Raw genomic sequence first — 26,922 nt, forward strand, 5'->3', positions numbered from 1 at the left:
CGATTATCCTGTTACTATTGTATTTGGTCTGAATTTGTAATTTTTCTAGTGTCGAAAGCAAGTATTCAATTCTAAATTGTAAAGTATTGTGATTGTCTCCATTTTTTATTTCGAAAAGAAACTTGTTGGTAATTGTCACTTGAAAAGTAGTTTAGATTTGCGCATTAGCTTTCTTTTATCATTCACATATTAAGAAAGTCGAAAACAAATACATGCATGTGCGTTTGCATATAGACTGTTTGATTGGTTTGATTTAGGACAGTGCATTTAGAGTGTGCTCTTTGCTCTTTGTGAAAGAATTTGTCTTTCTTTCCTTAGTAGCTAGGATTTTCATTGCACAAAGAAGATAAAAAGACTGTTTATCATCTTAGATTGCATTTTAGGAATTGTGCATCTACATCTCGCGGTGAACCTGAAAGGCAAACTTCATAAACAAGATCAACTATAAAATAAATTCAATGAATCTAACAACGCTTTGGAACCTAACGCACAACATTTAGAAGTCTAGGCTGGAGACATATTCTGGTGTCATAAAGCCTGGTAACTGTTGTTCTCACTGATGGTTGGGTGATTCCTCCACTTTGAGACGATAAGTGCCAGTACGGACTTGTGCTCCCACATACCGTCGAGTATATTTTGGGAGACCACAATAGGCTTAATCCTTTATCCATAGGAAGCCGTGTCTGTCGCCCTATCAATCGCAATGCATTGAACACAGCATTCGGGAAGATTGACTGTCGTACCGTAAAAAGTATTCTGCAGTTTTGCGATTGGTTTGGTAATCCCTCTACCTAGATTTCCAGAGCAGTCCCTTTAGTTCCTTTTCCGACTCCTTAATGGAAAAGGTCCATCTGAGCACTTGTCACTGCAGGATCATTAAAAATCGAAGGCGACTAGAGTCATCTTTTGTTTTTCCTCGACTCTTAAAAATTGAAAAAACAAGTTGTGTCAAAGCGTCTAAAACTTATTTTAAATGGAGTAATCATCACCCTTTCCTACGTTGATCTTAGGTTGAGAAAATGGAATCCACCAACCAAGGAATTCCCCTTGGAGGAAATCCTAGTCCCTTCTCCTCTTGGGGAGATGTTGGTGCGCCCCATATGGCCACATTGTCGCTTCCAGGACTGACAATCGGCTTGCCCGTATGGCTCTTCTCAACCTCTGTCATTCAGAACACCGCAATTCCTGAACAATCGAGTCAGCAACTAGACGAATCCAGAGTCACCCCCCAACCCTCTACTTCCTCCAATTCTTCCTCTCCTCCTTCCTCTTCACTTGATGGGGCTGGTAAAGCCAAAAATCAAGTACCTGAGAAGAAGAAGGAAAAGAAGAAGAAAGAGAAGAAGAAGAAGGAGCCAAAAGCGAAAGGGGGCAACCAAGCATCGTCTAGCGAAAATCCACACACTGTACCGACCAAGCCTAAATCGCCATGTGTCATTTGCAAAGGAGACCACTATCATAGAGATTGTCCTTGCATCCCTCAGATCTTAAGGGACTGGTCTCTTTGTTTGCACAACCCCGTGTTGTCAACCTCTGATGATCATGTTGAAAGCACACTGTCGACTAGTGAAAGTGAAGCCCCAGGACAAAAAGGAAAATATAGATTTCCTTGTAAACTGCGCGAAGGCGATCATGCCGTCCACCATTGTCCCTTCTTAGACGAGGCTAAAAGAGTTTTGGACGATCGTCCGGTTTCACTGTTACGACTTCCTCCTGGATATAAGAAACTCTTACCGAGTCCGTCAATAGTTGAAAATCTAGCTGGCCCGCCCAGGTGGTCGGCCAAAGCGTCTATCAATGAAGACAAACCATCTGAACCCATACCAGACGAAAGTCAAAAGGTCAAGGTGGCAGTTGACCCGGTCTTGCCTTCAGAGGTTCCATCTTCAGATGATACAGTCACAGAAGAGAATAAGGATGACACCGTCCAAATTCTTTTCGTAAGCACAGACTCCGATGAACATGGGGGAAATTTACCCATTCCTTTACCGCAGGAAGGAAGTTCGTCAGATTCGTACCCGGCCGTTTATTTGGTCCCACCTCCAAGCAACCTAGTTGTTTCCTTCGACTGGAATCAACTAGGAAGACCCTGTTTACTGGCTAGTGTACCATTCCGAATTATTGTTCGAATATATAGAATGGTTATGGCTGGTACCATCATAGATGAAGGGGATTCTGTGAGTATCCTTTCCTCGACTGCTTGGAAAGCGCTTGGTTCACTATCGCTTTTGCCTGAGATGAGAAATCTAACAGGCTTTGACAAAGGAACCAGTCGACCGTTAGGGATCCTTCCAAATGTGCCCATAACATTGAGAAGGAAAACCGTTCAAATGAACGTAATGGTAGTCCAAGGACCCCTGGATTATAATCTACTCCTTGGACGAGACTATATTTATTGCATGGAGGCTATTGTCTCCTCACTCTTTAGAGTAATGTGTTTTCCGCACGAAGGAAGAGTGGTCAAGCTTGTGGACCAGCTTTCATTTCCCGGATCACGCGTAGCAAATAGTCATATACCATCCTTGAATGGTCTTTTCACACAAGGAATGTCTCATCAATCCCCATTCCGTCCACCTGATGAGCGCGAGTGATTCGGGGGACATGACTGAAACCCAGGGGGCATGCACCCTGGTCTTCTTTGGTAGGAAAACTTCGGGTATAGGGTAGGTTTCCGCGAGAGATATATGACTGGTCTGTACACCCATCCGTGATTGGAAGAGGGGGTTATTCTGGAATAAGATTCTCTTGTCAAAGTTATGTGAGTGGATTGTCTCACCTTTGTCTATTTCGCTAGACATCGCCGAAGAATTGTTTTGTTTGCACTGTGAATAGAACAATCTTTGGTAACCTGAAAGAGGTATACCTTTCCTGATAAAACAAATGTTTTGTTGGTGGTTTGAAAGGTGACCTTGAAGCTTTATTTTATACCTGGGGGCATGCAAACCTTTTTGCATGCAAGCGAAGAGCGACTGTTTATTTTTTTTAAATTTGTAGGTCCTCTAACCCTTTAAACTCGTAGGATTGGTCATTTCTAACTTGCATAAAGAAAGGATGTGGGGCAAAACTCTAAAAATTGTCGTTTTTAAATGAGACATTCTTATTATACAACTGGGTTAATCGAGCAGTTTTAGCGCATAGTTCAAGCTCGTTAAAAAATAAACATAAGCCATGAGCAAATGTTTCTCCCCGCGTTTAAGCTCATTAAAAAATGAACTATTTCCCGGTAAATAACCATCGTGAATGTAGTACTTCAGCCTTTAAAAGCCTTGGTCGTGCTCTCATCATCACCTCCACTCTGTATTGGCCGATCATTCACCTCCATTTGATTGTTTACCCCTTTTGAGGAACAGCTGTGAAGAGTGATCTCACTAGCCATCCTTGTAACACTGCCATGATTGGAACATTCCAAACCTTACTTGGAATCAGCTGCTACCCAATTTTATCACTCGTTCCTCAAAAGACGAGTCTCCTTTAAGCTCTTTTCAACTGACTCGTAAAATATGAAAAGATTGCTGAGCCATTGGCCTTTCCAGCTCGTTAAAGGGACCGGAAGTGCTATCCCTCCTTTAGATTTTAATCTTTTTGGACCTGAGGGATTATTACACAAAAAGATCGAGCGCTTGTTTTGTTCGGCTCGTTAAACGGATCGAAAATTAATCCCTTCTGTATTGTTTTATACTTTTTCGGACTTAAGGGATTAGATGACGAAAAAGGAATTTTGGAGTTTCCTTTACGTTCCTTTTTAGACTCTCTAAAATTGAAAAGGACCGAGTTATCTTTGTCGTTAAACTCATTAAAACTTAATAGCGACAAACTTGTCCATAGCAGACAAGAACGAGTTTCACTATCGCTAGGCTCATTAAAGCATAGCGATGGGTTTGCCTGAAGGGAAAATTATAGAACAAGCATATGTTATCCTCCTCAAGCTTGAAAAAAATAAAGAGGTACTGGTCAACAATGACTGGGGAAAATTGGGAAGAAAACTTGAAGAAACTTTGTTGGTAGCAAGTCGCTCTTGAACATGACACTTTCACTTCGCATCCAAGTCGGGTTTGGTTGTTTCATTCACCAGTCACATCACCATGGTCCCATCACACCATCCACATTTGGGGTAATGCTACCAATCCATCATGTCAGTGTCGCCGATATGTTCAACAGAAGTCATTCAGAGAATTCACCTGTGTCTCACCCACTACAATACATTTACACTCCATTCTTTCATGACCACCACCCTGAACCGTATGTCATCAGATCGTTTTCACCTCCATTAAAATCATTTGCTCTGTTCCGTGTCATTGATGTGGGATTCATTAAGGCCCTCCTGTGACAGATCGCTTCTTGTCGACATCAGCTCATTATCCAAGAAGTCAATCTAGGAACACCTCGTTCAATACTTTGAAGCTTACATGCCTCAATGGCAAGTTTCTCACTTCCGGCGACAGGTTTACATCAATGGCCTTCGACCGAAAGATTTTGTGTGGTGTTCGACGCCAAGTCCTTTATTCACACCACGTGAATTGTACTGCAGTACCTTGAGGGTCATTATCATTATCGGTGATTCCTCTCGCACCTGTTAACATCTTACATCATTGGCTGGTAATCAGGGGATGTCTTTCCATGTTCGACTCCAGAACATCTCTCACATGGATAGACTTGTACTTCGAGTGAAGATCGAATGAGATTGAAGACCCCGGATCTAGTTTCATCCATCCAGGCTACGATATATATTCAGGGAAATAAAGACATCAAATGTACATCATTTCTGCATAGATAATCATCCAATCAAAGGGATGATGGATCTACCAGAATCATCAGTCTACACTCAGACGATTGTCTGTCCTATGTACGTGAAAATGAATTTATAAAGCTGAGCATGGGAATGCCCACCTCAGCTAGATCATGAAAATATTATGAAGATAATGTATTGTATTGTATCTTATTACAGGTCTCCTCCCAGCTTGAAAGAACTTCTGATCCTCATAATAAAGCATTTCACCCGACATCAAAAGATTAACGACCTCATGCTTTAGGGGGCAACTGTTATAGACATTTTTGGGCACTACAACCCCAAGCATGAAATGTCCATAAACCAAGGGCTCCTAAGTCCCTCAAAGTGTTGTTCTAACCCCTAAAGGAACAAGGTCAACTGATTACAGCTTCTCCCAGAAGTTCTCCATGAAAAACTGCTCAGAACTGGTCAAAACAGGATCATTTTAGCTGCTCCATAGGCAAAGTGCGTTGCATCTCACCTAAACACACTGTGTGGGTGCATTTCATTTCAAAAAGCCCTTCTATGGGGTGCGATGGGCGAGAAGTGACAAATGGCAGTGTCATTCCGCGAGGTGGAGAGGCATGGAAACTTCCAGAAACTTCTCTTGTGACACTTGCCTCTCTGAATTCGACCAAGGATGAGTAAGAGATCATCAATCTCCAAGTGGAAGCAAGAACTATCAGAGGGAAGACACTAATCAAATCACAAGCTGACTCATCTCCCTTACAGATATCTATATATGGATCCCTCATCCCAGAGATCCAGAGGCTGGAATTTTGCATATTGTAAGGAATTGTTGTTGGTTTCTTGAGACAACATCAGATTGTTGGGTGATCTAAGCTTTGTATGAGGTGAAGAGGGGCTTCCTTGCTGAGAGGATGATGCTGGGTCAGAACAATTGGTTGTAACTCCCTTGGCTCTTTCTTGTTTATCAATAAAAGCTATTCAAGTTTTCCTCCATACTCTTGTGTAATTTATGTTTTATGCATTTGTATGGTCAATTTACATCTGATCCTGGATTGTTTTTTATTATAGATCCATGTTCTTGTGTAGTGCTATGCTACTGTGATCTTACAGGTACTCTGTGAAGCTGGGAGTGCAAGGGAACAAGTAGCAAAAGACTATCAAGAGAGAGAGGAATCGAACTAGGAGATTAGTGCAAGACAGAGGTTGGTCTTCTTTGTTCTTCTCTCATCTATACTTCATAAAGGGAAAACGAAAGTAGCTTTACTTTGTTTGTTTCTAAGGTAGCTATCACACCTTAGTGGGATAAGCAGTTCCATGTAGACACTTTTCCCTGTAACACCTATGCTAAGACCTGAGAACTCTTAGACTTCTATACTCTACTTCGCTACTTTCTTCCTTACTTCCCTATTTAGAGCTTACTTAGTTAGCTCCCTTTTATACAATCCCATGGTCCGCGGACCATGGGTGGATCTTTACAGCCTACTTTACACTTTACAAAATAAGGGCGGACAACCCTTTATGACTCTTGACACCTTCGTGCTCCACAACCACAAAATGCGGATACTTTACAACTTTATTAGAAAATTATCCCAAAAAATGGGATTTTAGCCCCAAAACTGCTCTTGGGGGAACCTGTTCCCAACATTGTTCTTCTTCATTAGACTCCTCATTGTTTGAACCTTGGGTGACTTTTCTTATGTTTTCACTCTTCTCATCTACAAGAAAAAACTTGTAATTTTCTTGGGGGAGTGTAAATGGAACAATTGCATCACGTATAATGGCAATGCCAAGAGTTAACCTTTCATGTGCTTTAGGAAAAATATGATCTTGACCTTCAAAATTTTATGTGTTTGTTACTTCAAGAGGTATATTTTTTTGAATAAAGTCTTCATTTGCAAAATACTCTAGAACAAGTCCTTATTTTTCACTTCTTTCCTTTTTAATCTCATTGTCTTGGGATGAATTCGCATTCTGTTGAGAATAAGAATTTACAAAAGGATTTATAATCTGCTTTTCTTCAATCATTGACCTAGAAGATGAATAAGCCGATTGATTTTCTATTTCCTTTTCTTGATCATTAAAAATCTGTTGAATATATTTGTCAAGCTCATGAGGAAAAACATGTTGTATTACTTCATGAATCTCAAGAGAATTAACATGAATATCTACATCAAATTCCTGATCAATTTCATCTTGAGCAAAGGAAGAAATTATTACCTCCTGGGAATCCACCTGAATATCATAGAAACCATCCTCTCCTTTTTCCTTTTGATGTTGAAAATGATTCCTATGAAAGGACTCTATAATCTCATCATCCATAAATTCATCATCTCCATAAAAAAATTCCAAATGTTGAATGAAATTCTCAAAATGATGACAACAATTTTGAACAAGTAGCAGAGATGGTTAAGATCCTTTATAATTTTCAAAAAATATTGTATGAAAATGCTTTGAAGAACATGAAAAATTTCTTTGAATAAAATAATTTTCCAATCTACACAAGGCATGTGGTTCGAAAAGCTAGGTATATGAGCATGATTCATATGGGCATACCTCGAAGTTGAATTCATTTTTCGGCCACTAGAATTGCCAGTAAACTCTGATTTTTGGATCCTGCTACTAGTGGAGTCTTTGGATCATCTTGAAGCTTGATTGGATTCGTAGGAGAATGGTTCAGCGTACATATGTTTGACTCTTGTCCACCATCAACAACCAGACCCGAAACTTTAATGATATTTCTCAGAGGAAATGGAACCTTTTGTCCCCGGCAATGCCACCACTATGTTAGCACCTCGTAATTACCTATAGCCTGAGAAAAGGTTTACAGGGTTAACCACAAACTTCTTTGGGCTAGAAACTTTTCCTTTCTACTTGGAGGGGGCTCCCTCACTAGAAAAAGTCTTACGATAAATAACACTTAAGCTCAGGGACTGCAGAGACCAAGTCTGTAGAGGTAACTTGGTTGAAAATGGTGGTTGCAAAACTTGAGAGGTAGGGCCATTGTATCAAACAATAATTCAGATTCCAACACAAAAGTAACAATGCATACATGAAAACCTATTATAACATAGGCAAGGTAGTTAATATTCGAAGCTATAACATCTGAACTAGTATAGTGAGCGATTTTGAAGAAATAAAAGGATACATAGAGATATTTAATCACATGCCCTAAGAATTAAACAAGTTTTGAATCCTGCAACATAAATCTTGATCAAATATTGGGAAGAAGGTGGGAATGGAGCACCCAAATCAGAGTGTATTCCATTATAATTTCAAAAGATAAACAATCCTTTAGAACATCAAACAAGATGAATTCTATAAAATTGTTTTAGAAGAAACAGAATAATTGAAAGAGAAACAAATATATGAATAGAACAACACATGAAACAATAGCACAAAACTCAAAATGCATACCACATGAATCTATGGATAATAAGGAAAACATAACACTAATAACTTTATCAAACAAAATGAACACACATACACTATTCCTCTCCCAAATATGAACCTTTTCTTCATATTCTGTTTGGATTAAATAAAAATTTTAAGCATAGGAGATCCATATCACTAGATACATTGCTTCACTTATCCACTGAGTGGATTGAATCAAACTAAAATTAGAAATATAAATTTTTTTGAACAAAAAAAACTAAACAAAGCTAACATAAAAAATGCAGTTTTTATCCTTTAAAAAACACAAATTGCTTTATCCTATCCATCTAATCACTTATCCATTTAGTTTCAATGTTATACATCTTGTCAAATAGAAATACAGTGAAATTAGAGCCAAAGACAAAAACAGGAACAACAAGTATCTGAGTTGTGCAACAGTGGAGGGTTGTGCAATAGTTGTGCAGTAAAATATAGGTTAGCATACACACGTGTAACACTGACTGATAGTAGGCTGATGAAGATGATGAATAGGTGACTAAGGTGGAGAGGGAATCATCTGATGTGTCCTTTCGCACGTGTAAGCTCCAAACTTGTTTAATTTCACACTTTGCAACAAAATTTTAAATCTGAAGTTGAACACCTTTCCTGCTCCAAAACAAAAACAATACTAACAAATGGTCATCTGTGCCTTATGACTCCTAGCATGCCTCAAACCTTCCAAAAACTCAAATTCACAAATCGAATTTAAAAAAAAAAAAATCATAATTCGATTAACAAATAATTGTGGAAATGGGTCTCCAAGTGACACCTGTAATTCCCACAATATACCACTTTGTGTAAAAAATGAGATAGGTTTTTGTAGACTAACTTGTTTTTGAGATAAATCTCTCTCCGTTTCATCAAATTGTACCCCAACTCCTCAGAATTAGTTCACCTATATCATGAATAAAACCATAAATTGCACAGACTGAAAAATATGCTTTAAAAATGCATTTGAATCTCCCAATCTATGACACCTGTGCGTAAAATGAAGGATTTTTTTGTTCTTTGGTATGTTATGGACAAAAAAATCTTTTTCTTTTCCAAAATTCATCTCCAGCTGGTCAAAAATGGCTTTTGAAAAGGGTGACTAAAACAGTCACTTTGCGTAGCAGTATGTGGAAGATCTCCAAGATTTGACCAACTACTGACCTCCTTTGAACCTTTTCTTCCCTTCTAGAGTCTTCATATTGACTATGCAAGACTTAGAACCCCCCCCCTCCCCACCAAAAGGAAAAATATGTGCAATGAAGACTAAGAACACATACACGCTGAAACGGGGTATTTTGTGGAGCAGTTGCCCAACGATGATGTGAGTTGAGCTAAAACCTTTGCTTGAATCTATCTGCAACCTTCTTGGAGCCTCAAACTTCTTAAAAATTTGAATTCTTCTGTTGGGATGGGGTCCCTGGGGACAAATTTTGTCAGTAAAAGTCAAGTTTTGTAATAGTTTTTTTAAGGAATGTAAAGTCTCTATGAAATGTGGAAGCAAAGCACGAAGCTAAGTAAGAGTCAAAGGGGCATTATTCCCTTGTATGGGTAAGTGATAGGTCATTTTTGACACTCACCCTTGTTCCGTAGGCCATGGCATTGTAATGAAAAGGCTATATATAGTTGAGTCATAGCGAGTCTAAGATATAACTTTTGATAGAGAGTCATTGTAAGGGAAATGTGCTAAGGTAGGAAAGGTCTATTTACTATACTTAGGAAAAAGGGGAAGGCTCCTACAGCTAAGCGTATAGAGACCTTGGTAAGTCTGTAGTTGATTTTGTGCGCCCCTGCAGCTAAGTACGCATGGATAAGAAGTCTGTATTTGAACGTTACATCATAATAAAGACTGGTTTTGAGGAATTTTGTGCATCTGTACATTGTTTATTTACTTCTGTTTAAGTTCATGTATCTTCACTCTATAATCTATTTTATATGAAGTACTACTTAATGTTTGTGAGAGAAGGATAAATTTGTAATGTCTATGCATAATTAGTATAATTAAACCCCTTCATGGAGATCGGGAAGTCCTTAGAGAAATATGCAGTAGTTAACTGGTCAGAAAGGGTAGATCTACCCAAAGGCAGTTCTAGATCATAAGGGCTTCAAAATATATAGTTTATTATGTGAAATTAGTAAATATATCCCTCTTATGCATGTTAAGTATAAGTCAATACCTTCGCAAAGGTCTAAAGGTATGTTCGATAAAGTTGCAATAATTGACATTCAGAAGGGATATATCTGTGTGAAGGCAGATCTAAGCTATAACAAACTTAGGAAGACCATCACGTAGGCCTCTGGATGTAAAAACCTGGTTCTAGCATCCCCCAATACTACTTCGGATGAGACTTCAGCCTGCACTATGCAGGTTTTTGCTGAAAGGGCCAGCAGTTAGGGTTTTGTTGGTTGGTGTGAATAACTCTAAACCTAGGTCAGGCCCCCTTAAGCCAAAAAATGGTTCCATTGCTTGAGCCTTCCCCTTTCGCCTCAATATAGGAAACATGCCTTTCCTGCCTTAGCACCTTGCCCTTACAATCATTTTCTATCAAAAGTTATATCTTAGACTCACTATGACTCTGTTGACAGTGTTGGACCCATCAACATGTCAGGGGATATCCCTGGTAAGAAGTCCCAATTAGACCTCAGACCATTTGGTGTAGGAATCCCAGCAGTGGGTCGTATGGTAATGCCTTAACCATGATTTCACATAGAGGCAAGTAAGGTAACTCTTTTGGTAGCAAGGGTGTGCTAGTTGTAGTGAGTCAAGGAAGGTGCATGAGAGGTTCTAACACATAGGGGTTGAGATGACTGCACCCCTTGGAAACCTCTAATAGTACTCAGCTTGGAAGGCAACACACGAGTGAAGATGCATCACAAGCTGGAAAGAAAGTTAGCAAGAAATCCGAGGTGATGGTTAAATCAACAGCACATTTTAGAAAGATTCATACATACTTATACAATAGTCCATACATGCATGTGTAAGCAAACAATACATATATCATTTAGAGTAAACTAGATAGCATAGAATACAATACAACATATGCATGAAATGTGCTTGCTCTATTATATTAAGAAGTGTAAGTTCCAGTTATACAATACATCAATGTCCAACCACTAGGTAAAATAGCGGAATGTTACAGCCACAACCACATGCTCCTCCAAAGAGATGTACTAGCTCTACGTAGTGGAGAAGCCAAGGCTCGTTACAATACTATCCAAGCTCTCTCTAAGATAGTCTTATTGGAAACTTGGCTAACCAAAATCCTTTACAATGAGTTATGAGGGACTATTTATAGCAAAGGGTGGGGTGACCCTTGAAATTCCCCTTTGTGAGAGTTCAACTACCCTCATGACTCTTCACCTGCTCTATGACTGTTACATCCAACTATCACAACTTGACTTACACTTGACATGACTTTACATTACAATGCACATGTACCCATGTGAAACACAATGGCTTGAGCAACCCAAGCTAGACATAACTCTAACTTAGACAACCATTGAAGTCCAACTCCTCAACATCCTCATGTTGATCAACAGTACATACTGATGCGAAGATTGGTAGTCCTTGATGGTTTCCATGTGATCCATAGTGACATCTGTCTGAAACCTGACTCTTGCCTCCATAACACCTAGGTACACTACTCGGGCTCCTCTATCCAACTTTTCTGAAAGCACGCGTATCATTGTCTTCAATGCGGTCGAACCAGCAACATACTTGTGCATGATGTCTGAACTAATGGAAATGTTTGGGTTGGTGGCAATGCGCATCAACTCATCAAAGTATGAGTCAAGCTCTAGTTGGACCTGTTTCTTTGTATTCTCCTGGGTAAGAGTCCCAATATATGAGATTGTGTGTGTGTGCACCACAACATCCATACTCTTAAATACTCATGCATGGGAATCATGTATGATAGTGATGAGATGCGAGAGCTCTTCATAGCTTGGATCTGACTCCAGATACATACTTTCATCTTGACCGCATTGGCCCTCATCATCTTAGAAGTGAAGTGGGGCTCCCTTGTATTTCATTGTCCATGTTTGCATGGCATGAACAACAACATGCAATTTTGTTAAGATACTTGCTCTTCTAGCACATCGCTGCTACCATCCATTGAGATGGACGACTGCCTTATGCACGGTACCAAACTTGGAGTACAACACTTACATCACTATGTCAAGGGACAATACTTCATCTAGTATTGCCTTCTTCAATTCAGTTCGAGCAGACGATGTCACCAAGTCTCCTCCTTGCTTGGCCGTCTGTAGTTCCTTCGCCATTCGCTCATTCTCAGCTATCAGAAAGCGAACACTTGAGCTAGTGGCTTCGACATGCACTCTGGTTGCATCGGCCAAGGATGATAGATGTTTGTGCACATCAATCATGATCACTCATTCTTCCACTTGCGGAGGAGATGTATGATCCTTCGGAGTTGATACTTGTGATACTTCACAACTCTATGTTGAGACTCGTTGAATGAGATGTTGTGCATCTCTCCTTTGGGCTGATCACCAAGGATCTTAGTGCCTCCTTGGTCACTTGATACTTGCCCATCATCTGGATCTGGTGAAGCGGGTAATTCAACCTCTTGGTGATGAGGCATGAGGCCAATGTCCTGTTCCAACTGTTGTTGCTCCATGTCTGCATCCAACTATTGAAGTGCTTGTTCTATCTCATGAGAGAAGTCTTGCTCCTATGATGGTTCACCCTATTGGCATGATGCCAGTTGATCTAATAAGTCCACTACTTATACGGGCATTATTTCATCTATTTGCACATGTTGTGCCCCTGTTGTATCTGCCAATGTTGCACTTCCCTCTCCTATTTGTGCAACTCTTGTTCTTTTCAAAGTTTCTCCCTCAACTCATGCAACTCCTTCTCTACTTCTTCCATTCTTCTCTTATCCCTCTGCCTCTGCGTGATTCTCATGTTGTGTTGATGCCTCTTTACCTCTATAGCCATATCATCTTTCTCTACTAATGGATCATCTCAGAACTTGCAACTTTGGTCCTCCTCCATGCAATCGACAATATTCCTCTTATCTTTGTCGCGCACTGGTATTCTTTCTTCTACTGCTATTGCTAGTGCTTATGCTGGTGCTCTCCATGATGTTGGTTCATGTTGCTTTGCTAACCACTCCACAGTAAAGCTGACCTATTCATTGGGTCTGGAGAAACTATAACAATATCTCCATGGGTCCTCCTCGGCCCAATGAAATGCCACATGGATCCAGTTGAACTGAACTTTTGTGCAATGATCCTTCACAATACAATGTGGGTCATAGGGATTATAACTTAGGAGGTAAAATGGATACTTCTTCATTTCTTATGCTTCGACATCTACTTGCTTGATACTCTGGATCTCATATAACCCAATCCGCAATAGAAGAGCAGGCCAAGGTGCATTCTTCTTCCGGTGCAGTCTAGCTGCCAATCCTATCGAGATGTGATATGCTGCTTCTTGCATGACAAGTATGTCCAAGGAAAACTTTGGTAGAACATGCGGAGGCTTCTCCGCGCTAAACATTCAGATGAAGGTGCTTGATGGTGAGGCATACCAATCAACAATATCTAACAATGCCCCCATTGATTCCTTTGACATGGAGGGTGGATCCTGTTCAAATATCATCTTGTAAACAAGGGTGAAAAAATGATTGAAAAGCTGTGTGATTACTCCTCTGAAGCTGCATTTGGATAACAACTTGAAATACATGTTCACAGCAGCCTCCAGCGGTGACCATGCCCACTCCAAGCTCGAGAACTGCTGTCGAGCACAAACTGCATCTAATATGTAGGCGGGCATGTAAATCTCTGCATGCATATCTCCAGGTGAGTGTCAAGCCTTCGTTACCTATTCCTTCAGCTGATGAGCCAACAAGTCGGACCAGTTACATGGTTTTCCTTCTCTAACTAGTTGGTCTAGTGTGATCACCCAACTCTGTGGGAACATTTGCGTGCTTTCTTGGACACACATTCTACATGCACATATGACCAAGTATTACTACACCTTCCACAATATATTTGTCTTGTAGATCTGGTTGGGTGTCAACCTGAATTGATCTGTCTCCTTTACCCAGTTCTTCAGAATGTATCTGGAGTTAGCACTGCTATTGTGTAACCTGAAGGGAGTCTTCATGAATATCATGGGCTCTGACATCTGATACATCTCGTCATAGTCTCATGCCTAGAAGGTTGCAAGCTTCATCCCACTAACACTTCTCAAGGTCATTGTCTCGGGATTAGTGTGAGAGACGATCCAATGTATCATGTCCGCACATAGGAACGTGGGGTACCTACATGCAATCCGATACAAGCCAGACTTGTGAATGTTCACATACACGTAATGATATTTGAGGTCTTTTTCAAAAGTGCCTACAAATTCTTCATTAACCTCTTGCCACTTGAATTTGATGTCCCTGTCTAGAAACAACTTTGTATCTTCATAGATTGGTAGACCAGAGGACACTTGCTCAACTGCTACTCCAACTATCTTTCTATGGGTGTCTTGTGATCTTGCTCTTTTGGAAGCCATTGATCCTATACTACTAAGAGGTGGATGAACACCTGAAATATTTAGAGACAAGAAACATGCATGGCAAGAAATCTGTTAGTGAAAACCAAATCAAATTCGGGGAATGACATAGCTCCTACCTGGGGAACTGATAGGAAAGACTGTGCAATTTCTTCTGGGAGGCTGGGTGACTGACTACTAGAACTATGCAAAAGGTAGTGTGGGTTGTCTGGGAGGTAATACTGGCTACTAAATCTGTGAAATGCGCAATCCAGGCTCACTGGTGGCTACTGGGATTGCACAATGAGTAATTCCATCTAGGAGTGACTGCAGGCTAAGGGACTGCATTACGCAATTTTCTGGGCCAGCACTCACTGTCCCTCAGAAATGAAAAAAATTGTCTTGGAGGATAGTGGATGGGAAGAAATGTGAATTTCTGGAGAGGAAGGAAAAGCCTTCCTTCCCCAAATTGTGCAATGTTGTCTCGGTGAAGGCAGAATCTGGGCCAAGGTTGGTCAAACTTGCCGACGGGCAACTGAAAGAAAATATGAAAGTGAATGAATGGTGACACTAAGTGAAAGCAGAATTGATTGAAAATGCATGAAAACATGGATGAAAGATTAGGTAAACAAATCAACATGCATGTGATTGAAGCGAGTCGCCGAATCGGCGACTGTTCGTGCAAAACAATTTCATGCATGCGACAACAGTGAGATAGTAACGAAAACTGAAATAATGCTAAGAAATGCTAGTATACATGGAAATGAGAGTAAGCATTTAAAGAAATCAAGCAAACAACACTCACACAAGCAAAAACATAAAAAGCAACAGAAATGCTGAAAAACAAAAGTTGAGGCCACTTACCTGTGAATAGCTAATTTGGATGTGTCGAAGAGTCCTAGATGTGTTTTGGGATGTCATAGCTCCAAGATCAAAGTGAAAGAATGAGCTATGATGTGTTGAATAAATAAATTTGAGCTCATGACAGGAATGCCACAAATCTAGGAAAAAGTGGCACTTGGAGGGAAGTTCCTAAACAAACTTTTCATGTAACGTTCGGCTACTAAAAATAGCTCCCTAAATCATGGAATGCCTTTTGCATGTTTCCTTTTTCTATTTCAGGAAAAGCAAGCCATGCATGCAAGTCAAGTTTCCTTGGTCTGGAGTGGAACTGGTCAACCCAACTGCTCATGCATGAAGTTGCTCAACTACTTGAAGGAAATGCGCATTTCTGGCTGGGAATTGGGCTAGTTGCCCAAGAAATTTACGCAATATCTAGGCAGAGTGTTACACAGTAATTTGTCACCGACCCTGTATTCCCTGATCTCGGACACTACCAGTCTGTGTTATTGACATCTACTTTGTGTCATGTTGCAAAATGTGTGTTAGTTTCTTCCTTGTCATACCAGGAAGAATACCTCAGTTCATTACTCCTAGAGAAGACCCTTTTTAACCTCTTTTTTTGGGTCATTGCAGGTCATTAGTTATTTCACCCACAAAGATGGCCAATATTGAACTAAGCCTAGCGACGTCTTCGCCCTGTCACTGTGTTTCACTCAAGATGAGCTATTTTTTGTGAGTTTGTCTTTAACAAATTGTCAATGGGCTGTCCTAGGGATGGTCATTGGATCAGATGAGCTCATCTCTTTCCTTTGGGATTGTTGTTACACCTTTTGTGCAACCTCCCAAAAGGATAATCTCTTTCTCCCATATTTTATGTAGGCTCCTCCTCCTATAAATACCTCCTTCATAGTTGAGATCAACTAGTTCAGTGAGAGTAGTGGAGTTAGAGAGAGAGAGTTTGGCTAGAGTTTGGAAGTAGCTTCTAATGTAACTTAGCCTAGGATAGTTTTGTGTGGATTTGGCTTAATTGTATGAGTGTTATAGCAGCATAATTTTTCCTTTGGGGTAGGAAAGAGAGTTATTCATCCTCTTGGGAGACAATTCATGAGTGAATGCTTGCGGAGACATGCTGACAGGACCCTTCAAGGAGACTTACAATGTCAAGGCATGGTTGTAAGTTTTACTTAAGTTCATATTAATAAAAATCAACCATTTATTTCCTATATCTTATGTCAAATTGCATATTGATAGCTTGAAGCTCCTTGACCCTTTAAATAGATCATTTTTGTTGTATTCTATTATGTTTGTTGTTGTTCTTTGTATGTTGTTTTAGGTACAAAAGTGATTAGAACGAGAGCTAGAGCAACACAACGAGAACTTCATCAAATGAGGATTTGAAGGTAGGCCTTCATGACATTAACTATCTAAGGGAATTTTCTTTGATATTGTTCTTGTTGTGACTATACCCACTATAGGGCTAGAGGGGTTGCCTTTGTCCATAGAGGGAACTTTCCCTCTATCACAAGTTGGTGACCATACCAGGGAACTATATCTCTTGTCTTGTGATTTGATTTTTCTTTTCTTATTTATTGTCTCCTTTACTTTCTAGGTAGAATTCTCCATATTGTGGGTTGTTTGACTACTCTTGGTAGTCTTCCCTCTATCATAAGTGATAGGTCTGGCCTTTCCTCAGTTGAATTTTTAAATTTTTTCTTTGATTTGGGGTCGTTTCTTTTTATTTTATGACAGTCGTGATGATGGTCACGTCTTCTCTAGTTAATTAGTTGTGCTTTCTACTGTTTGGTGCAATTAAATAGCCTCACATTCTCGATGGGATCTGAAATTGGATTGACACTATTGTCTGGTGTACTTCTGCAATGACATCGCAAATTTGTTAGTTAAGGGGGTGCGACTTTTCATTTTCAGCGCAGGTTGTCAGTTTGATGCTCCCGAAGATTCCAGTAGGTTTCAATTTTGAAGTTCTGTTTGCTGATTGGCCAATGTGTCCTATCCTTCTGAACTTGTCTTCTATCTATTTGTTGTGTGTCAAATTGTTGTTTGCTAGAATACTTGACTCTTGGATTCATTCCCTTGAGTCTTCTCCTTTTGAACTGTGTGACCTGTTCACCTTAGGGTTTCTTGAAACATTAGCTTTTTCTTGGGTTACTTGTTCGTTTGGACCTTTGAGTTGTGTTTGAAATGATCCCTTGCTTTGTTTGAGGATTTTATTTATTAACTGTTCTTTCATCTTCCTGATTGGTATGTGACATTTGGTTATCAAAACTTTCAATTCTTGTTTGTTTGGTTTCCTTCCATCACTTTGGCATATGTCACATTACTTCTTGGTCAATTAGAAAGCTTTAAAGTTTTTGCAAAAAGAAACATATTCTTTGTTTTAAGTATTTGATTAGTTTCCAAGTGGAATGTTTCTCTTTACTTATTGAATGATTTCATTTGTAAAAGGACTTAAAACTAGCATTGTTTTTAGTTTTTGCATTTGGTTTCTTGTCACCTATTCGAAAAAAAATATCGCATTCATTTTGCATTAGGAAATGAGAAAAATCTTTTACATTAGTAAATTCTCGACATTTAGAAGTTGAAAAGCAAAGGATGTATTTTTCATTTTATTAATTAGATTGCTTGCAAGTTAGTGAAATATAGAAGCATTCTCTTTCCTCTTGATTGGTTTTCTTACGAAATAATGAAAAGTACCATTCTTGCACTTTATTGCTTGTTGCTTTGATTGCTTTGAAATTAACCTCTTACTTTTCTTTAGTTAGTTGTTCATTGAAAAGGAATGGTTTCTTTACTCATTTACTTTCATTCTAGGAGTGTTTGAAGATACATTTGGTAGGGCCTTGAAACTGAGATCTAATTCAATATCAATCGTTAAAATTTATTGAATTAACCTAAGGTAGCATTGAAACTTAATGCTCATATCTAGAGATCGAGACTAGAGACGTGTTCCAGCATCTTTAAACCTAGTGGCTATTGTTTTCACTAAGGTTGGGTGGTTCCTCCTTTTGTGATTCAATAAGTACTAGTATGGACTTGTGCTCCCTGTACCATCATGTATATGATGGGAGACCCCACTAGGTTGCAATCCTGTTATCCATAGGAAGCCGAGTTTTCCTCCTTATGAATCGTAACGCACCAAAAATAGAATTCGGGAAGATTAGCTATTGTATGGGAAGTCCTTATTCATTTCTCTTTCATTTTACTACCAAGGTGTATATGCAGTTTTTACGATTTGTCTGGTAAACCTTTTTCCTAGAGTTCCAGAGCAATCATTTGATCTTTTTAACTCATTAAACTTAAAAGATCGTTCGAGCACTTGTCCTTTCGAGCTTGTTTCGAATTGGAAGTGATAGAGTCACCTTTCGTCCTTTTATCGAGTCTTAAAATATGAAAAGGAAAAGTTTTGTTTCGGTGTTCTAAAATTAACTTCCCACGAAATATTCCTGGTTAAAGTTATATTCCTTAGTAATTCTTTAGGGTCGATTCCAATGGCAACATTTCTAGAGCCTACTAGTCAAGGATTCCCTTCAGATGGGAATCTTGGTCCTTTTCCTTCTTTTGGAAACGCTGGTGCTCCTTATATGGCAATGTTGTCCCTCCCTAGGTTAACCATTGGTTTACCTATCTAGTTATTTTCGACCTCAGTGATCCTGAGTGTCCCAACTCCTGCCCCGCCATCTCCTTCATTCGAATCATGTCACGATGATTCTAAGGTTAACCCCTCACTTTCTTCCCCTATTTCTTCACCTTCCTCTTCTACTTTGCCTGGTGAAAGTTTCAAATCTAGTAACCAAGAGGCTACGAAGAAGAAGAAGAAGACGAATAAGAAGAAGTCAGCTAAGCAAGAGGTTGACCTTGCGACTGTTACTCCAAATGCACCTCCTACAGACAAACCTTCTGATCCTCTACATAAGTTCAAATTCCCTTACAGGCTGTGTAAGGGTGACCATCTCCTCCGAGACAGTCTTGGCATTCCCAAAGTCTTAAAGGTATGGTCTCAAAATCTGGATCGACCATCCCCATCAACCTCTGGAGATCATGTCGATGTTATGCCTTCAGCTAGTGATGGTAGGAAGAAGGGAAAGATTAGATTCCCTTGTAGGCTATGTGAAGGAGAGCATCTTATTCACCTTTGTCCTCTTATGGATAAAGCTTCCAAAGTTTTGGAAAACCTTACAACTCCTCAACCCCAACTCCCTGTTGGTTATCAGAGGCTTTCTTCTAACCCTGTTCTGCTTGGTAAGGAGATTGACTTGGGTTCATCTCTTGTTCGTCCTGCTCTTCTTGAGCGATAATATTGTGTGTTTGTTCCCGACCAACCTTTGGTCGAAAAGAGTGTCGACATGGCTCTTCCACCAGTTGCTCACTCTGTTTCGAAAGAGCATAGTGATCTTCCTGCTCATGTTCTTCTTGTCTCCTCAGATTTTCATGAATTGAAGAGTGTCCCTCCCATCCCATTTGTTCAAGAGAGTCCTTCTTCTATTCCTGTAGAGCATGGGGGCAATCATATGATACCCCCACCAACTAGTTATGATGTCTCTTTCGATTGGGGTCCATTGACTACTTTCCACCTCCCATCTTATGTGCCTTTCCAGATCACAGTACAAGCCTATAATATGGTAGTACCTAGCACTATATTAGATGAAGGTGCATCTGTTAGCATCATATCTTCTACTACTTGGAAAGATTTGGGCTCCCCACAGCTTGTGCCTATCACCCAGAATTTGTTGGCTTTCAACGGAGGAATCAGTCAACCCTTAGGGATCCTTCCACAGTTCCCTATTACTTTGGGAGGAAAGCTCATCTATATAGATGTGATGGTAGTCCAAGGTCCGTTAGATTTCAATCTCCTCCTTGGATGCGACTATGTGTATGTCATGGGAGCTCTTGTTTCTTCACTTTTCCATGTGGTTTTTTTCCGCACGAGGGAAGAATTGTGACCATTGATCAATTTTCATTCATTGGTCACCAGGTACTTCCTTTGAAACCATCATCCCCTATCAGCTCTTTTTTGCAAGCAGTACCTTTCCCACCACAGGTCAATTATGTCGCTACCCATTCTATCTCCACATCTGCTGATCACACAGATGGTATCGTACATTCTATACTGGGGGCATTGGAACCCGATCTGTCTTTGGTACCAAATGACATGTATTCCTCCCAAAGCATGGTTCTTCCATCTAGCGCGGATCTCTTGGGAGCCATGTTCTCGTATTGTCCATGAACAGAGGTCATGAGGATAGTTCTTAGTCCTGTGCCAACCTCATTAAAAAATGAAACCAAGGATATGAGGATAGTTCTTGGTCTTGTGTCAACCTCATTAAAAAATGAAACAAAAGATTAGGATAATTCTTGGTATTGTGTCAACCTTCTTAAAAAATGAAACAAGGAGTGATGAGGATAGTTCCTAGTCTTGTGTCAACCTCATTAAAAATTAAATGAGGAGTGGTGAGCATAGTTCCTTATCTTGTGTCAAGCTCATTAAAAAATGAAACAAGGAGTTATGAGGATACTTCCTAGTCTTGTGTCAACCTCATTAAAAATGAAACAAGAGGTGAGCATAGTTATTTGTCTTGTGTCAAGATCATTAAAAAATGAAACAAGGGTCTTGAGGATAGTTTTTTTACTGTGTCAACCTCGTTAAAAAATGAAGCAACTCCCTTTTCTGAATCGATTCTTTGCTTAAGATCTCATAAAATCCCAGTCGAGTCTTTCCAAGATCTCGAAAGTGAACCTTCATTCTGTCCAACTTGTTGACTTAAATGAAGCTTCGGGGGCATGTACCTCAATTAAGTCATTATGCTGGGGGCATGCAAATTTATGGCAAGCATAGTTTTTCATTTCAAGCTTGTGTAAACATGAAACTGAATCTAAGCAGAGTTCTCCATGGTTCAAGCTTTTGTAAAAATGAACCCATGCCAAATTTACATCTCATGATTGCCATTTTTATCAACTGATTTTTGCTAGATGAGCCTTGGTTGTGTCACTCCATCGTACCATCTCTTTGGTTGATCATATGGTTTCACTTGGTTGTGTTTCCTTTCCTGAGGGATTGCAATGATGAGTGGTTTTATTAGCTAGCCTCCTGACCATTACATGTTTTGAGCAATTCCTCCATTGTCGGAACCAATTGCTACCCTTTATACCACTTGTTCCTCCAGGATGAGTCACCTTTAAGCTGTTTTCTGACTCGTAAAAGATGAAAAGGTTGCTAAGTATGTTTTCCCTTTTTTACTCATTAAAGAGAATAAAAATGGGGGGTCTTCTTTCAGCTCTTTTCCGACCCTTTAAAAACGAAAAGATGGCCGAGCCCTTGTCGTTTCTAACTCGTTAATGGATGTGAAACATTGTGCATCCAATATAAGTTTACCCCTTTTTTGGACTGGGAGGCACTATTTATGAAAAAGGTAGTCCTTGGCTGAAATGGTCAAGCGGTTCTCTCAAGTATTGTTTTCTACCTTTTCAGGCTCAAGGGACAAAACGTACGAAAAGGGACCATGTGGAGTTTTGTTTTACGTGTCTTTTTCAAACTCTCTAAACATGAAAAAGATATCGAGTTACAACTTTGTCGGACTCATTAAACTATTAAATGACATCAAATTTGTCACCATGATGAACCGAGCTTCTCCTTCCTAGGGCTCGTTAAACTTACTAGGTCGGATTCGTCTGAAGGATGAACTTACAGTGCAAGCATATGCTATCTCCTTCAAGATTGTGATAAAAAATAATTGGGGTACTGGCCAGAAATGGTGGGGGGAAATTTGGAATTACTCCATTGGTTGTATTAATTATTACGGCAGCTTGTCGCTCTTGAACATCGACACTCTTTCTTCTTCATGTTGGGTTGGGATATCCTCACTTAATCGTTGGCCTATCGGGTTTTGGGTTATCCATTTTGCCTCATTCCATCTGATCCTTGCTGCATCATCATGACCTTTGATCCCTTGATACCAAAATGCTGCCAAACTCTGGAGTCGTGTCACCGATATGTTCAAGAGTTTAATTCTTCTGCATTTTGTATCCTTACACACCTTCCTTAGATTCTCTGTCTCTTCCACATTCATCTTGTTCATTTGTCTCACATCGCTAATGTGGGAAACATTATGGCCCTCCTTCAACCGATCGCTTCCTGTCGACTTCAGCACATTATTGGTAAGTTGATCTAGAGACTCCTTTCTGGTACCTTGGAGCTTGCATGCTTTAAAAACAAGTTCTTCACATTCAAAAATGATCTTTCATTATTGGCCTTAAATCAGGTGATTTCATGGGTGTTCAACTTCAGATCATTCTTCACACTTCGTGGATTGTACTAGCGGTACCTTGAAAACCATTGACATTACTGGTGGTCTCTCTCACACTTGTTAACGATTTACATCATTGACCGGTAATCAAGTGATTTTCTAATATCATCGACTTCAGCACATCTATTCACATATTAGAATTTGTACCTTGATCGGGTTGGGATTCAAGACCCTGGGCTCAGATTACACAAGTCTAGGTTTCGCGGATTGGTTCATGATTGTATACATGACTCTTTTGATTGGATGGCTACAACCATACCTGAGTCTTTTATATGGTTCTTTTGATTGGATGGTTGCGTCCATCCCACAGATCATTTATGTTTATCTTCTAGATGGCTATGCCCATGCCTTATGCACACGTATTTCCTTTCATTATGTACTTATGTATAAAATATATCAATTGTACTTGCACTTGTAGGTTCTCCGCGATGGTGTTTTGTTTCAATTATGGATTCATAAAGCATTTCACCCCTCCCACTCTCTCAGCCTTCATGCTTTACGGGGAATCTGTTACACAGTAATTTGTCACTGACCCTGCATTCCCTGACCCCGGACACTACCGGTCCATGTTATTGACATCTTCTTTGTGTCATGTTGCAAAATGTGTTTCAATGTCTTCTTTGTCATATCAAGAAGAATACCTCAGTTCATTACTCCTGGAGCAGACCCTTTTTAACCTCTGTTTTTGGTTCGTCGCGAGTCATCAGTTATTTCACCCACGAAGATGGCCAAGATTGAACTAAGCCTAGTGACGTTGTCACCCTGTCACTGTGTTTCACTCGCAACAAGCTACTTTTGGTGAGTTTTTTTTTAACAAATTGTCAATGGGAAATCATAGGGTTGGTTGTTGGATCAGATGAGACCGTCTCTCTCCTTTAGGATGGTTATTCCACCTTTTGTGCATCCTCCCAAAGGTATAAGCTCTTTCTCCCATATTTTATGGAGGCTCCTCCTCCTATAAATACCTCCTTCATAGTTGAGATCAGCTAGTTCAGTCAAAGTAGTGGAGTTAGATAGAGAGAGTTCTACTAGAGTTTGGAATTAGCTTCTAATGTAACTTAGCCTAGGATAGTTTTGTGTGGATTTGGCTTGATTATATGAGTGTTCTAGCATCATAATTTTCCTTTAGGGTAGGAGAGAGAGTTATTCATCCTCTTGGGAGACAATTCATGAGTGAATTCTTGTGGAGACATGCTGACGGGACCCTTCAAGGAGACTTACAATGTCAAGACATGGTTGTATGTTTTACTGAAGTTCATATTAATACAAATCAACGGTTTATTCCCTATATCTTATGTCAAATTGCATATTGATAGCTTGAATTTCCTTGACCCTTTAAGTAGATTGTTTTTGTTGTATTCTATTATGTTTGTTTCTATTCTTTGTATGTTGTTTTAGGTACAAAAGTTGTTAGAACAAGAGTTGGAGCAACACAACAAGAACTTCATCAAACTAGGATTTGAAGGTAGGCCTTCATGACATTAAATATCTAAGGGAATTTTCTTTGATATTGTTTTTATTGTGACTAGACTCACTCTAGGGCTAGAGGGGTTGCCTCTGTCTGCAGAGGGAACTTACCTGCGTCACACAGAGCAGCTGACTATTGCCCAAATTTGCGCAAATTCTGGGCTGAGCAGCCCTGCTGGGGAAAATTGCACAATTTTTACTATGAGGTTTGGCTGGCAGAATTGCACAATTGTATAGCCCAACAGGCTTGCAGACAAGGTTGCACAATTTCTAGAGCGAAGGTTGGTTTCCCTCTAGAAATGCACAATTACTTGGGGTGGCTGCTCAGCCTGGAGCTAGATCAAGTTCAGATGATCAACATATGAGGGGAATGCATCAAGCTGCAATCGACAAGCTACCTTTGTGCAAGAAAAACATTGAACCTTGTGTACTTGACAAAGCAAGACAATGTGCTGTGAAAGGTTGGTAGGGAGGCTCCAAAACGAAGCTAAGGAAAAATTTTGGAGGGTGGTTGTAGCCTCTACAACACTTGGCGACACACTGGTAGAACTCCAGCTCTCTGAATGGACCTTGTTCGTAAAAAGCAAGTCTAACACCTCTGAAAGTATTGTTCAATTCTTATTTCATCTTGGTTTCACACCAGATTGATTGTAAGATGTAGCATCTACCAAACTCTTAGTTGATTGACACACATTCCAAGCCAAGGCAACACAGTTGTTTCGATTAGGTTTGAGGGGTATATTAATGCACAAGCAGTATAGTCGTCAGAGCCTTAGTTTCATCTCTCGTGTTGCTCTGTTGCCAGCAGGTTTGGACAATACCCTGACAGAGTCACATAGGAACACAAGCATGGCTCCACTACCAATGAGCCTGGTCAGTACCCCGATGGAGTTACTTGCATCACCTCTCTGCGCAGGAAACCTTTCTCTTCTTTCTCCTTATTCATTTTCATTTTGATTTTTTTTTCATTTTTCATTTTTTTAACTATGCATAACACTTATTCATTTCATAAGTGGAAGAGGGATCCCAACTTATTGAGAGTAGAAGAGGTTGTTCCAAAGCGAAGTAGTTTATTATACCTCTAACGTGCCTATTATAGTTTTCCCCCTCACCTTACTCTACTTGACTGAGATGACAAGGGTTAACCCAAAAACAACTCACCAGAGTAGGTGACTTAGTTAGCACACAAGCATTGTGTTTTTAGCAAGTTTTACTTTGAATAGTACGTATTTTCCTTTGACGTATCATGGATCAAAAGTAACAAGTTCTTCATACAGAGGAAAGATGACAAATAACAAGAAGTGATAGTTGTACAGGCCCTCTTGTACTTTACCCAGCTCGTTTCAAGAATCACACACATGGTTTCATGCGAAGCTAACCTACAAATGAAACAAGAGAACCAGCAAACAAAAAACAAAGCAAGAGCATAAGCAGAAGGGAAAGCAAAGCTAGTAAGCAAACAAGCAAGAAAACAAATAAACAAACAAAGTAAGTAAAAAAGCATGCAAGAAAACTAACTGAAAGAAAAGACTACTCCTACTCCTAAGCTAACGGTGCATGGGCCTAATCACATGAAGTGATATTTCCAATGCAGCCACCAATACATTGGTTGACCCATGTTGGTGAAGGCTTCGTCCGTGAGCAACCCAGTTGTGCAAACCAGCAAGCAGGAAAGATATAACAATGAAGACAACCACACTTCGTGTTTCAAAGTGTCGACAGGACATAAGTGAGTACAAGTGCATGGTGAGTAGTCCGTGGACTTGTCATGAAGTTGTGTGACACTGCATACAACTTTGAAGCATAAGCACACTCTTGACTATGAAATGCAAGCAAACGAAAGAAACAAAGACAACTTGCATCATGCATGTGTGCTTGCAATGTAAGATTCCTCGAATGCATAAGTGATAGGATCATGTAGTTCGAGTGGAGGAAGTATGATTTGTGTGTGAGATGGATCTTCAACGCATACAGATGAGTGATGAGGAGCCTTGGGTGATTGAACAGTTTCCTGATCGGAAGTGAGACCAACCCCAAGAGAGCAAGGGCTTGACATAATTATCAGCTCGAGTTGAAGTGCCTTGACAGTCTTGGGTGTTTCAACTTCATCATCGGGTATATCATCATAAACTGGTGGCTTAGAAAAATAAACTGCGATAGAGTCATGATCATGATCAAATATGGTATTAAATGGATCATGACCGCCACGATCAGAAAAATCAATGATTTCATCGGCATCCTCATGATCAGATGAATCAAATTGAGGGGTAGATGTGTTAGGTTCCTATACCAATAGGAGTCATAATTTTGATTGACTAAGGTTAAGCCTTGTAATATTATACATACCTTTTCTTTCTGCAAATGTTTTCCATATTAAAAAAATTAAAAAAAATGTAAAGAGGGTATGTCCTAAAAGAATAATCAAAGGACAAAAAGAATGAAAAAGGTCAAAAAATGAAAATATATGAACCCCAAAAGACAAAAAGAGACCATGAAAGTGTGCAAGCCAAAATGCCACTACTATTTACTTTTTATGCATAATAAATGATTGTGTGTAGCTTGTTACTTATGCCACAATCCATGATAGTCAAAATGTTTAAACTTGGCTATTTCATACTTTGAAT

This window comes from Pinus tabuliformis, chromosome 1_2 (assembly GCF_031772625.1).
Source record: "Pinus tabuliformis cultivar Carrire ecotype Pingquan chromosome 1_2, CPIR1, whole genome shotgun sequence".
Lineage (NCBI taxonomy): Eukaryota > Viridiplantae > Streptophyta > Pinopsida > Pinales > Pinaceae > Pinus > Pinus tabuliformis.